The 14,101-nt window shown below is 49.1% G+C and overlaps 1 protein-coding gene across 3 annotated transcripts in view; it reads left to right on the forward strand.

Moving 5' to 3' along the window:
- Window positions 1-750: 750 nt before the first annotated feature.
- Window positions 751-14,101, forward strand: part of SLC7A1 (solute carrier family 7 member 1) — an 86,133-nt gene continuing 72,782 nt past the window's right edge. The window contains exon 1 of one of the 3 annotated variants that reach the window (XM_017848473.1): window positions 751-1,041. The gene's annotated coding sequence lies outside the window, so the exon portion shown is untranslated. Of the gene's footprint in view, window positions 1,042-1,061; window positions 1,315-9,778; window positions 9,798-14,101 lie in introns of those variants that run through there. The other 2 variants (XM_017848474.1, XM_017848476.1) reach the window with 2 other exon arrangements.

Below are 14,101 nucleotides of genomic sequence, written 5' to 3' on the forward strand. Positions count from 1 at the left end.
AGGGGGCACTGGTAGATTCAAGCTTTGGGGCTCTTCTGACAACTGGCAAGGATAAAGTATTAGCAAGGGCAAGGGAATAGCAATAAAATAATCCAATAACAAAGACATGAAGATTTATAGTAGTTTTTAGGCCGGTGCAGTGTTTCAGGCCTGTAATCCTAGGGCGCTTTGGGAGGCCCAGGCGGGAGGATCGCTTGACCAGGATTTCGAGTTAAAGTGAACTGCGCTCCAGCCTGGACAACAGGGCAACACCCTGTCTCTAAAAAGAAAAGACAATTTAAACCCTTTAAGTGCATACCAGATCTTTTATTTTGGAGAAGGAAAGCTGGTCACGAGCTCCGCGTGAGCTCCCTGGGGCCCGCCGGGACGGGGTTGGCACAGCCGGACCTGCGGCACTAGTTCTGGCCGGGGCGCTGTGGGATCTGCAGAGGACCATAGGATGCTGTGGCGCGGCGGGCTCAGATTGGCGGAGAAGCGGCCACACGCCTGCGGAGCCACTGAGAAGGCGAGCGGAGGTGCAGCCCGCCCGCCCGCTACGGGAACCGCAGGTTGAGGCGCCGGGCGCGCGAAGACTCAGCTGCCCCGCCCACCAAGGGCGCGTCGGTACTCGGCCGCCGCCTCTGGGCTGGCAGCCGCCCGCCGCGCCGCGCTCCCATTGGGCCCGGCCGGTGACCGGCCGAGCTGGCGGGGCGCCTAGTCCGTAGGCGGGCGCCCTCATCCTTTTTCGTGATTCGCTGGGCGCGAGGGCGGGGGCCGGCGCGCGCGGCTGATGAAACCTGGCGCCGAATTCCGCCAGTCCTCCGCGCCCATTCAGTCAGCGCGGGCAGGTGTGAGCAGCGAGTCAACCGCTAGCAGCTGGTCAACCGCCTGGCAGGCGCGCACGCGGCCGCCGGCTCCTGCTAACCGCAGCCTCCACTCCTCTCCCCGCACGCCGCGCCCCCGCCCCGCCCAGTCTCCCCGGCCAAGCGTCCGTTGGTCCTTGAGCGCGTCCGCCTGTCTGTCCGTCCGCTGTCCTGCTGGAGCCCCGCCGCCGCCGGCTCGGTGAGTGCCCGGCCCCCGCCAACGCAGGGGGCAGCTCCTTGGGCCCGGGTTATCACGAAGGGGGCCCTGGCTCCGCGTGGGGCCGCGGGAGGGCGGCGCGGGAGTGGCGAGGGCCCCCGCGCCGGGAGCGCTGCCATCCTCCGGGAAGGGCCAGGACCTGGACCGGGCGGGACCCGGAGTGGGCGCGCGGGGCCGGTGCCCATGCGGCTGTCGCCTCCACGGAGTCCATTTTGGCTCCTTGAAGCCGCGGCGTGGTGTATGATGCAACACCGAGTGAGTAAGCGTGGGCGACCTGGCGATGCCCGCCCCGCGCGCCTGTCCGGGGACCCGCGCGCCGCTACGCACGGGGTGGTCGGGGTGCGTGGGCCGGCGGCGGGCGCGCTGGCCAGCCCGGGAGGCATCCGGAGCCCGCTGGCAGCGAGGAGACCTTCCCTTACATGGCGCGGTGCAGAGCACCCCGCCCCGCCACGAGGTCTGGGGATGTGTCATCAGCCTTGGGTGCGGACCCTGCCCGGCCGCCCGGAGGGTGGTCCCGCGGCAGGTGGCCCGCCCGGGGACTCTGCTGCCATCCCCGCCCGGTGGTCGCCCTGACCTAGAGCAACTAGCCCTCCGCTTGTCCCTAGAACCCGGGACGCGCCGCCTGCACCTCTCGTCTGGGTCCCCAAGATTGCTTCGAGGAAGTCTCCCCTAGGTGGGCTTCTTTGTGACCCAGTGTGGCCTGAAAAGGCCGGGTTCCTCAGGCCCTCCACATGGTTTGGAGTGAGAGGAAGTTCTTCCGCCTTTGGAAAGACACCGTATTCTCAGGGTGTTCCCTTCTGCGTAGTAGATAACTTCCCGGGCATGGGCAGGTCACAGTCATTCTAAAACCTTCGTGTACACAGAGCGGCAGCTGCACTGTAGTTCAGCTCCTGTAGTTGAACTGCACTGTATGTAGTTCGGCCTGTTGGTTCAGCTCCTGACCCTTTCCAGGGGATGGGGGAACCAGATAGCAGTTGTGTTTGACTTGTGTGACTGGGATAGTCAGACATGTGCCTTTAGGAAAAAAAATAAATAACCTGCATTTCCCAATACTTACGTCATCACCGCCATGCCCTCATGTGTTGGGTTTTAGTCCAGATAGTTACCAGATGGTTGGGATTTCAATCCCAGGTGTATCTCCCTAAAATATGTGCCTTTTATCTCCCATTCAACTAGTAGAGTTGTATATGTCGGCCTCTGGCTGAATGCCCTAATTGTATTTAATTCGAATTATAATTTATTTGGGATTTTTCTTAATATTTCTTGCCCTTTATGTTTGGTTCAGATAATAGGAAACCATGATACATTTATTCCTCTGGTATTTTTAGTTGGTGTCAGTGGAAATTACCATGATTTTTATATGAACACACCTTTCTGTTATTAAAATAAAAGGTCTTATTTAAGTCACACGAACAGAATAGAAACTTAGGGGAAAGGTCAACAATAGATTAAAATGGTTTTAAAAATAGATTTAGCATATTACGATCACATTTAATTATTATAAAGGTAAAATTCAAAGGATGTCAAAGGAGTTTTGAGTAAAGAGGACAGGGCTTAATAAGTGGATCAGAAATGTACTCCCTTGTCTGGGTCTGGATCCTAGAGCCACGTGCTTCTGTGCATATGATTACTTTAGGTGAAAAAAAAAAAGGGTTGAAAGACAAGGTTGTTGACTTCAGGGAGTTTCAATTTTCTATTTGGTACAAAAACTCATTCTTTGATGGAATTAAATACATGTTGATTGATTATGCTGGTCTGTAGTTTATTTTAACCAAAGTCCATACAAATAGGTAACTATGTTGGAGGGCTCAGAAGTATGTCCAATTAAATTAATCCTTTCTCATTATCAACCATGTATTTGGAGAGATTGCTGTTATTCCAAGGGACAAATTTGAAATGTGAGTAAGTGCATCCTTGTTATAGAGAAAAATATTTTTTTCCCTCTAAACCTTGGAGATACTTGGGTCTCGGAGTTATCTCTTCCAGAGGCATCTTCAGAGATGCCTATCACTCCACCTGCTTCTTGGTCCTCACTCCAAGCAAGACCTTCCGATGGGATGTGGTATTTTTCTGTATAGTTGGGCCGTGCAGACCTGGATAGATTTTAAAGCAGATCCAATAGGATTGGCCGGTGGATTCATGGGAGGGTGAGAAAGGTCAAATGTGACTCCAAGCACATTGGAGTTGCTGTATTAATGAGATGGGAAGGCTGAGCAAAGAACCTGCTGGATGGAAGAGGGACTTTTTGAAAGTCACAACTGCCCTTTTTAGAACTCTCATCCCCAGAGTCAGGGCTGGAAGACGTGTCTTCTTGGGGCCCCTCTCAGGTGCCTGCCTGCGTGTTGCAGCCAGCCGTCCACGGTGCTGGCATCCTTCCCCTTCACCTAGCTTTACTGGCTCCTCTCGCCAAATCTGGGGGGTCTCTTCAACCTCTGTCTCCTTGCTGCCCATGGCCTCCCTTTGCTCCTCTGCCGCCTTCTAGTGGGCCGCCTGGCGGTGGGCTTGTCCTGTGGAATGGGGACCCTCTAAACATGGGGTTCAAAGGTCCTGGGGTATTCCTGGATCCTCAGGACATCTGCCTCCCCTCGGGTTTCCCAGGCCTTGGGTGGGGAGGCATCAGATCCCTGGCCATCCTGCTATCCACCCCAGGGTTTGGACCTCTCTTCCAGTGAGGGAACAGAGTAGTAGCTTCATTTGCGGCAGATTATCTGCCTTGTGATAAACTTTAGTGGCCTCCCTTTCTGTTTTGCCATAATCTGCCTCCTCCCCCACCCCCATACCCAACTACAAAGCAGCCTTGAAAATAACCACCCCTGTGGTTCAGTGTGGGTCATGATCTGTCAAGTCAGGTTTAGTGCATTTGCCAAATGGAATTACCAGAAGGATGGGCATAAAACTGGGAAAGTGATTTGGTGGCTTGCTAGTCGTGTTCAATTCTCTCCCAAGGCATTCGTTCAGATGTGCAGCATTGGCAGACCTGGGGGATGCCGTTTAACTGGCCCATTGGTCAGGCTTTGGTCATCCCAGGTACATGGACTAGATTCTGGCTGGTCTGCGGTTGGCCCCTCCTGCCACACCCAGTGGTTTTCATTGAGCTTTTTTCATGTAATTATTGTCAGAAACAGTGGGGAATGGCAGGTATTGCATTTGGTGAATACACTGGATAACTGGAGCCAGAGCCATGTGACTGAGGGAAGAGGCTTTCACAGCTTCAATGCAGAATGGGATGATTATCTGCCTTGAAACGAAGGATGCTGCTTTGAGGAACTGAGGGGAGTTAGGACCAATACTGGGAACAGCACTGCTCCTGGCTTCTGGAATCCTGGCTTTGCTTCTCTCTGAGGTAATTTAGACTTCCTGAACCTTATACACTGGCTCCATCTATATATTGGGAGAGCCTGTCCCTCTCAGCCTCACAGTAGTGAAGTTAGGAAGCATGGAGTCCATAATGTTCTTTGAAAGAATAAAGGCACCAAGTCCATGCATTTAAATTTCTCTCTTGAGATCAGTCCTTTTGTTAGCAGCCTGCAGTTCTGACCGTGGCAACCGCAAGTCAAGAGCAAGGAAACCTGGGGGTTTATTTGGAGGTGGTACAGGAGGTCCCTTCTTCTAGTAGGACTATGTGTGGCTACATTGTCTCTCCATTTTTTTTCTGATTGTCCCCTTGCCCCTCCCTTTCCTGGGGGCACAGAGGGCATGGCAATTTTGTTTCCTAGCTTTCCATATTCCTACTGCAGTGCTTTCTTCAGAATATTTGTTCAGATCGGGTTCTTGGCTGTGAGGACAACCAGCTGCTTTCCTGTTTCTTTAGAAGTGGATCCCCGTGTCCTGCACAGAGAGTTCTGCGTTGTCGAGACCATCTAGCAGTGGTGACTCCGGGAGTGGCCTCTGCTCAATGTGGGGCCTCTGCAACATGAGGTTATGGGGCCTCTACGCTGTGGGGTCACATGAGACGTCATGACCCCTGCTGGCGGAAAGAGCAGAGCCCCAGAGTGGGTTCCACTTATGGGATCAGTGTTTTTTCTGATAGTCCTTGGAACCACATTTAAATTCTTTTTCATATTGTTTGCATGATAATTGACTTCTAGTGCCTACCTTATGGGACTGAGAGGATTTAAATGAGATAATCCATGCTACGGATTTAACACAGCCTCTGGCACAAGTCTAAATGTTGCATATAAGTGTTGACTATTATACTGGAAAGAAGGCTCAGTTCCTTGATTTAGGCGTGGGAGAAATAGATATGTCTATGTGTGTGTGTGTGTGTATACGTGGCAACTGTACCTAAATATATGTATCTCCCCTTACGTATATCAAATATTATATTATTTTTTTTTTTTTTTTTTTTTTTTTTTTTTTTGGGAGCAGGATTGCACCCAGGCTGGAGCGCAGTGGTGCAGTCACAGCTTGTGTAGCCTCCACCTCCTAGGATCAAGTGATCCTCCACCTCAGCCTCTCTGGTACCTGGAATCACAGGTATGTCTCCGGTACCTGGAACCACAGGTATGTCTCTGGTACCTGGAACCACAGGTATGTACCACCACACCCGGCTAATTTTTATTTTTATTTTTTGGTAGAGGAGGGATCTCATTATGTTGCCCACGCTGGTCTCAAACTCCTGGCCTCAAGTGATCTGCCTGCCTTGCCTCCCTAAAGTGCTACGGTCGTGAGCCACTTAGCCTGGCCCTGAGAAAAATAATTTTTATAGCAACTTAATTTCGCTCTCTCATTTTACCAAGGCATTAAAATGTTGTGCTCTTTCCTTGGGTTTGTGTCTGAATTAGGAGGGGCACATAGTCCCAGGGTGCTGAAGGAGGGATGTGGGCCTCTGAGGCATCTGCTGACAGGTTCACCATCCCATCTGGTCCTAGGTCTGAGGGAAGGAACAATAGTCTCTGGGCTGTTTTGGCTCTGACTGCCTGGATGGACTTGAAGCCATCTCTCTTTGGGATCCTGGTGTTCCCTGGCCATGGGGTGCAGGTTTGCTTAGGTCTCAGACCCACACACCTTGGGCTTGGTGACTCCTAGGACTCCTGGGAAACAGAGCTCACAGCCCCTTTCTTAGTGTTTGCTCTGTGTGTGTGTGTATGTGTGTGTGTGTATGTGTGTGTGTATGTGTATGTGTGTATGTTTGGTGGGAGGCAGGACGGGAGTGACTGCCCTAGCTATAGTCATCTCAAACATTTTGTTCAAATTACTCTGAAGACCTTGGGTCTTAGAAAAAACAAAGCTGAAAAGCTGAAACTCTGGGCCGTGTGTTTCCCACCTCACTCATCCCGTGCTTGTGTCAGTAGGATAGGATGCCTCCATACAGGGCAGGGGTGGTGGGTGACACCCACCTGGGGGCAGCAGTGAGAAGGCAGGGGCTCACCTCCCCACAGAGTGGCTGTTGATCTGTTACGGATGTCTTCGAAGTGTCCTTCTCTGCATCTTGTCTGCCTACCGAGTGCCATTAGCAAAGTCTGTTAGGCGAAGTAGGAAGGAAGGGAGGGGCCCTGGGGCTAGGTAAGATCAATCCTTGCAAGCACTTATTTCGTGCTCAGCATGTACTGGACGCTTTATCTATGTTTCATTTGAGTCCTCCCAGCCACCCAGTGAGGTCGGCCCTTCTGCTTTGACTGACGGGGGAGGGAGGCAGGTGGCCCATGGGCACACAGGTAGGCAGTCAGCGGCCGAGTGAAGATTGGAACCTAGATGTCTGCCTTTACCTGGACTCCAGCCTGTCTCGGTATAGGCCTGGTCTGGCCTGCCCTGTGTACACTGAGTGGGAGGCAGATAGATCTGAAGCCCATCTGCCTGTGTCCCTCTGTTTCTGGCTGAGTCCGAGTGGTGCTGGCACCGGTCATGCGCCCCAATGCTGGATGGCACCCTGCCTCCCCTCTCTTTGCCCTGATTTCCCTCTGCTGTCTCTGAACGCAGGTCTTCCGCCTCCCAAGTCCAGGCATCTGGCACAGCTGGAGCCCTGGGGTCCCTGGGGCAGCTGCGCTGGGACGTGGCCAGTGGCAGGAGCCAGGGTGTATGACAGAGGCTGGGCTGCATTCTTTTTGGGTCAGTAGTTTGGCATTTACATCCCCAGCCTTTGGCTGGATGCAGTGCCTCCTGCCCAGACCACAAGGGAGCTTTGTCTGATTTATCACCATCCAGCCATGCCCACACTCCACCTCCATCTCCACCTGGGGAGACCCCTTTGCAAGGGGTCTTGTGGGAACCAGAGACTGTTCGTAGGGGAAAGTCAGCTTCCTTTTGTGTATTCCATCCTTCTTAAGGCCAGTGGCCTCTGTTGTCCTGCCCTTGGCTTGGCTTTGATGATTTCTACAATATCTTGCAGAGGTGCCGCCTTTCCATAGAGGATGCTTCTTTAACACTCTCGGAGAGCCTGGGGCAGGAGCTGTCCACACCAGGGCCTGCAGCAAGGGCCCATCTTCCCCAAAGTGACTTGGGAGTGTCTTCCTGGCCCGCAGCTTTCCCACAGTGTGAGGGACACCTCCTGCCCTCCCTTGGGACGAGGCCTGGTCCAGGAGCTGAGGCATTAGGGTGCAGTTTCTGGGACCCCATGGAGGCCCCCTGGGAAAGACTGGCAATTAGAGTTAGGAAAACTCTTCCCTAACCCCTTTTGCCCTTCTCCTTTTCCCCTCTTCTTTTTCAGCAGTTTTGGATAACATTTCAAAGTTAAAAGTTACAGAGGCCAGGCATGGTGGCTCACACCTGTAATCCCAGCATTTTGGGAGGCCGAGGCAAACAGATCACTTGAGGCCAGGAGTTTGAGACCAGCGCTGGCCAACATGGTGAAACTCATATCTACTAAAAATACAAAAGTTAACCAGGTGTTGGTGGCACATGCCTGCAGTCGCAGCTACTTGGGAGGATGAGACACAGGAATCACTTGAACCCGGGAGGCGGAGGTTGCAGTGGGTTGAGATCACACCACTGCACTCCAGCCTGGGTGACAGAGTGAGATGCTGTCTCAAAAAAAAAAAAAAAAAAGAAAAGAAAAGTTGCAGGAGTACAAGGAACTCCTGAGTACCCTCTTCTCAGATGTGCAGGTGGTTTATGTTTTGCCTCCTTCTATTCTCTCTCCACCCACACACAAACTCACATGCACACAGACATACACATTTTTTCTGAACCATTTGAGAGTAAGCTGAAGATATCATACCCTTTTATTTGCTCTCTGTACTTCAGTGTATATTTCCTAAGAACAAGGACCTTCTCTCATATAACCATGGTACGACAGCAAAGTCAGATTGCTAGACTGTCCATATTCGACTTGCAGTCGTCCACATAATGTCCTTTATAGCTAAGTATTTTTGGAGAAGGAGTTGTGCAGTGTAGGGGTTCTTTCAAAAAAGCTGTAGTCTAATTTTCTACCTCATAAGCCTTTTTAAGAAAAAGTGTTTCTAAAAGTTAGAATGTTTGTTGTGGAAATTTTGGAAACTACAGAAAATTAAAAGAAGGAGAAAATAAAAACCATTCATAATTCCAGTTCAGAGGCTGAGTAATCGACCAGAAAGGTGGTGGGAAGACTTTCTCAGCTCCTTCAGCTCTGGTGACCTGGCTACGCAGTCCCGTGGTCCCTCTACCACCCACACACCAGGCAGGAGCCCCGCAGCTGAGTCCCGAGGCTGTGGGAGGAGCTGGCCCTGTCTGGAGCTGAAGGTCTTTCATGCTCCTGACCACCCCTTGGGCAGGTGCCCATCGAGCAGGCGGACTTAACCAGCCTTGGTGGTGCCTTTGTGGTGCATATCCTCCGGGTGGGGAAGGGTGGAGATTGTTAATAAATATCCAGAACTTGTTTGAGACTTGAAAAGAAATGTTGCAGGCCCACTCTTGTCTGGTCTATACCCCTTGCTTCCTGGACTTGGCAGAGGTGAAGGATGGGGCCTGGAGCGTGATTGAGGGAAACAGCACTGGCCCCGTGTCAATGACCTCTTGGGTGCTTCATGCGGTTGTTAGACTTGCCTTTTCATAAGCCTCTTGGCCCCTACCAGTGGGCTACGGAAGAAATAAAATGTGAAATTTTACCAGGTGAAGTTTGCTGTTTGCTGATGACTGTGCATCTCAAAAGTTCCCAGGGAAAGGTTTTAAAACTGGTGCAGGTAGTGAAGTTTGGATCTCACTTCTCTGCTTTGTCTGCTGAGGTGGTCCCTTCGTCATAACAGCTGTAAGAGTGGCTCTCCCATTTCCTCACCCAGGACGGGTCTTTGCTAAGCGAGTCTGGTTTCTGGAAGGATTTTGTTCTTAGAAGCTACTACGTCATTGTCCTCAGCTCCCCATCATTTGTACCTCAGTTTCCCTGAGCTGTGGGTCTACATTATGTGTGAAAATGGGCCTCTGAAGGTCATGATCAAAAGCCTTGAGTATTTTTCCATGTGTTTGTTTTTTCTGCTCCGGCCCCAGACCCTCTCCTTGAAGGAGCTGGCCTTGAGAGTGACTTCGGTGGGCAGCCGCCCAGACTCCACACACCCCGCTGAGTCCACGTAACGCCCAACCTGGACGGGCCAGAGCTGAAGGGCTACTCTTCAAAGAAACCCTTTGAAGTGCAAACATTTCCTTTCCTGAAAAGAAGGGAAATTGAAATGAAAACGTATTGTTCTGGGCAGACAATGTTCTCTTCGATCAAAGAGGGAGTGAGGCTTATAAAGGGAGATGCACAAATTAGAGCTTGATGTGGCCAGTGGTGTGGACGTGGATATTCATCTCTGTGGCGGAAAATAGGGGGGGTCTCTGACATTCGTAAGGTTGTATTTTCCTTTTTTTCCTTCTTTTTCCTTAAGGCTCTGAATCTAGGTCTAACGTTCTATTTAATCATGTCTCTCCTTTGTGTTTTTATCTTGTGGTAAGCATTTGGGAGTGTCTTTCGGTAAATCATGATACCATTTCCATGTTAGAATATTATGTAGCCAGTAAGAATGGTGTTTTCAAAGAGCATTTGATTTTATGGGAGAAACTTTAATGTTAAAAGTGAAACCATCTGGGTGCAATTTTCCATATTCGGTGTTATCTTAATGAGATATATGTATTTGCACAGAAAGAAAAAATTGGTAAAATTGGACTTTGTTTTCTCACTCAGTGTTTGTGGCACCTAAAATAGTGCTCAACAAATATTTATTGAATGATTATTTTTATCATTAGTAAAACTGTATTTAAAGGAGGCATGTCTTTGAGCTAATGTTTTGGCAGGTGGATGATGGGACAATATATTATTTTAAGTTTCTGTTGTAATTTTGCTCTGGCAGCTCAGTTCGGGTTGATTTTGTTTTTGGTGCACATATGTACCCGATTTTGCACTTTGGTGCAAATTATACTGTGAATGGGTGACTTTGACATTTATATTTTCGGAAGAATTTGGTTCTACTGAAGTCAGAGTATCAGAAAGTTGCCTTTTTCCTAATGTTCCCAGATGGGGTAAAATTACAGCTTCTTCTTACTTACTCTGTAGTTAAAGAACCTTTGGGCCAGTGTGTCCTGTCCTGTGGTTGAGAATTTTTGCCTGATTTGCCCAAGGTTTCTCATTCTAGAGCATCCAAGGCTACCAGCATGCACTGTTCATATGTCGTCCTGGTTTCTAATGGATAGTTGTCTAAAAAGGCAGCTTCCCATTCTTACCTGTACTGTAGGTTAGCTCAGAAGATGTCCATCCGTGGTCTCAGTGATCTTATTCAGGGAGGCTGACTGTCACAGCTGTCCTTTCCCCTCTGGCGAGATTGTTTCCTTCCTCCTTCAGGCACTTGGGATTCAGAGCCCTGTTGACTGCCTCTTCTGTACTGTCAGCTTAGCACAGGATTCTGGAAGCCCGGTGCTGGGAAAGCCTTTCTCTGGGCTGTTTGGGATGGGGCTACTGGTTACACGCACACACTGGTACTCACTGGGTGTTCCTGAGGATGGCAGCTTTTAAACTTCTTTGACTGCAGTCTACAATAAGACCCAAATTTACATTGTGATCAAGTACACACACAGAGGCACACATGTTGATACATAGATTAAAATGAAAATTTTTATGAAACAGTACTCAGTTTTACTATCTGTGATACACTGAGATAGTTTTTATTCTTTTCTATTTCATTACAAGAAAAATTCCTGGTGGCAACTTGGAGTTTGCAAAACACACTATGTTTAGACATATGAGCCACACCTCACCTGCAACTTCACCGCACTGTCCTGAATTTCATGTTCACTGCTAGCACCAGGGAATGGGAGTCAATTCTCCATCCAGACCAGTTAGGGCAAAGAAAGTTGAGGAGTCGAGGTTTCTTTCTGTGGTGATTTGTGAGTTTCTGACTGAAGGAGACATTATTCTCTGTGGTGATGCCCAAGAAGGTGAGTAGGTTTTCAGGGCAGACCTGTGTGAATTCCCCAGTGTGGTTTGCTTATGCAAACTGGGGTATCTGTCCTTAGTTAACCTGACACACTGGTGTCCCAAAGGTGGCCTGGTCAGGCTGTATGTGAGTCTTTAGAAATGGGCCACACGTTTGTTAATTTCGGTGCTCTGATTTTCTTTGAGTTTATTTTATTTGGCGTGATGTGATGAAGAACCTATCTGAAAGAGTTAAGGATTTTTGGGAAGAAGAGTGAGAAAACATACCCGTAGAAATGTTATTTTTTGACTAAATCTGATGGGTTAAAATCGAATGGTGTTGAAACTATATTAACAATAGCAGCTATACCATTAAATAGTTCTTCTTGAAAAGGTTGGATGGATTTTTGCTTAAGAAATGCTTGAATGTTTTTTTCTGCTTTTCTTAGAAAATAAATGTCTTTTAGTCCGTGTGTATAATTCACAAAACAATTGTAAATCAAGGGAATTGACTCTGCCTAACAAGGGTATAGTGACATAACAGAACTAGAACAAGATAAATGGCCTCATTTATTGAAACAATGTGCAAAAGTCTGTCCTTGTTCTTTGGAAGTTTCTTTTATTTACTATGCTTCTCAATAAAAATAAATTTGTTGTGAGAATTCAGAGTACTTACTTTACAGTATTCTTAAAAGTTCATATAGAAGTTACAAATACTGGCTGGGTGCTGTGGCTCAAGCCTATAATCCCAGCACTTTGGGAGACTAAGGCAGGCAGATCACCTGAGGTCAGGAGTTAGAGACCAGCCTGGCCAACATGGTGAAACCCCATCTCTACTAAAAATACAAAAAATTAGCTGGGCGTAGTGGTGCAGTACAGCTTCTGAGTAGCTGTAGTCCCAGCTACTCGGGAGGCTGAGGCAGGAGAATCGCTTGAGCCCAGGAGGTGGAGGTTGCAGTGAGATGAGATTGTGCCATTGCACTCCAGCCTGGGCAACAGAGTGAGACTCTATCTCAAAAAGAAAAAAAAACCGTTACAAATATTACCACCACCATTGTTGGTATTTGAGAAGAAACCTCGTGAACTTGATCTTATGCTGTTATATATGTTAATGTTTGAAATAAGTGATGACTCTGTTATTGCAAGTGTACCGCACTTCCCCTGCAAATCTATAACCTCACAGTTTCAGCCGCTGGGTTTGTTTGTTTGTTTGTTTTTGTTTTTTAACTTTTGTTGGAAGACATTTCTTTTTCAGATTGCTTTCTTTCCAGAGGGCAATCTTGGGAGAAATTAAGCAAGAGCATTCATTAGTTCTTTGAGTAATTTTATTGAACTGGGAAGAATGTCTGTCTTGCTGGTCTGAGAGTTGGATACAATTAGAGTTTTAGAAAATTATCAGATCTAATTTGTGCTGGGATTCAGGCCTCATTACCGAAAGACTCTGTGGTCTGGTGAGTCAAGGTGAGGGCATTGCTGTCTCATGTTTCTTGGGTGATTTGGTGTAGGGCAGTGCCCAGGGGAGGAGAAAGCTCTCTGCACAAATCCAAATCACTTTCCTGTGGCTCCTGGTTGCCCATGAGCGGTCCCGTGTGGAGCATCTGCAAGGGAGGTCTTGCTGAGTCACCTTGCGCAGCGTTTGAGTTGCTGGAAGAGTTGGAGTCTACTAAGAGCTGCTGGCCTTGACCCACAGAGGTCCCAGCAAGAGTCTCTTTCCAGCAAAGGGTCCTGCTATGTGAAGGAAGAAAGCACCATTCCGCCCTGGGGAGGCACTTGGGAGCAGGGACAGAGGGAAAGCATGGGCTTCTCCACACGGATGCTCTGTGGGAGCAAGCAATACTCCCCATATCCAAATGAGCAGTGTCTCAGACATTTGAATTCTCTTACCTTTTCCTGGAATTGCCCTTGTTGCTAGACTTCCTTGAAGGAACCGAACTGTGGGGCACACTTTACTGTGCATGCGGGCACAGGTATGGGCTCCTTACAGTTCTGGGGTGGGGCCTGAAGGCCACATTGCTGCCAGGTCTAGACCTAACGCAGGGCCTGCACCTGAAGATGCAAGCTGTGTAAAATAAAAAGACAAATCTGGGGACAAGACGACTGAAGCGTATTGTTTCTGGAAACGCAGCACACAAAGCAGGACACATTTCCATTGTAGTTGTGTACATTGGGTGCATTTTGTAACGTGCCTGTTCATTATGACTGTTACTCCTTTATCGCTCTCTAAAGAGCATGTGGTAGATAAGGTCATATGGATTGGGCCAAAGTGGCAGTAGGGGCAGGCAGTAAGGATGGGGAAAAGGAATGCATCTCAGCAAGTGTGCACATTAAGTACTTGGCATACTGTAATGGTGCCTTTCATATTCTAAGGTCATACTGTGGGTATCTTTGAACTGTCTAGACCAACACATGCGTACAGATCCTCCCCCGGGGATCTCCTGAAATGCAAGTTCTGATTTGGTAGCTTAGGGAGTGGGTCTGAGAGATTGCATTTCTAACCAGCTCTCAGGGTCCTTGGAGTAGCAAACACCTCCAAAACTGCTGGAACCTGGGACGACTGCAGGGAGACCTGAGCTGCCCATTAGATCACATCTCCCTGAGGGTCTGGGATGCATATGTCTTTGTTCCTCCTGTACCAAGGGCAGTGCCTGGTATGAAGTAGATGCTCAAAGTGATCTTTTCAACTGAACTGAAGAGGCTGCTGTCCCAGAGCCCATTTGCTTTAGTGGCCTTGGGACGGCAGGGGTGTGG

This window comes from Rhinopithecus bieti, unplaced genomic scaffold (genome assembly GCF_001698545.2).
Source record: "Rhinopithecus bieti isolate Rb0 unplaced genomic scaffold, ASM169854v2 scaffold_28547, whole genome shotgun sequence".
In the NCBI taxonomy this organism is placed as follows: domain Eukaryota; kingdom Metazoa; phylum Chordata; class Mammalia; order Primates; family Cercopithecidae; genus Rhinopithecus; species Rhinopithecus bieti.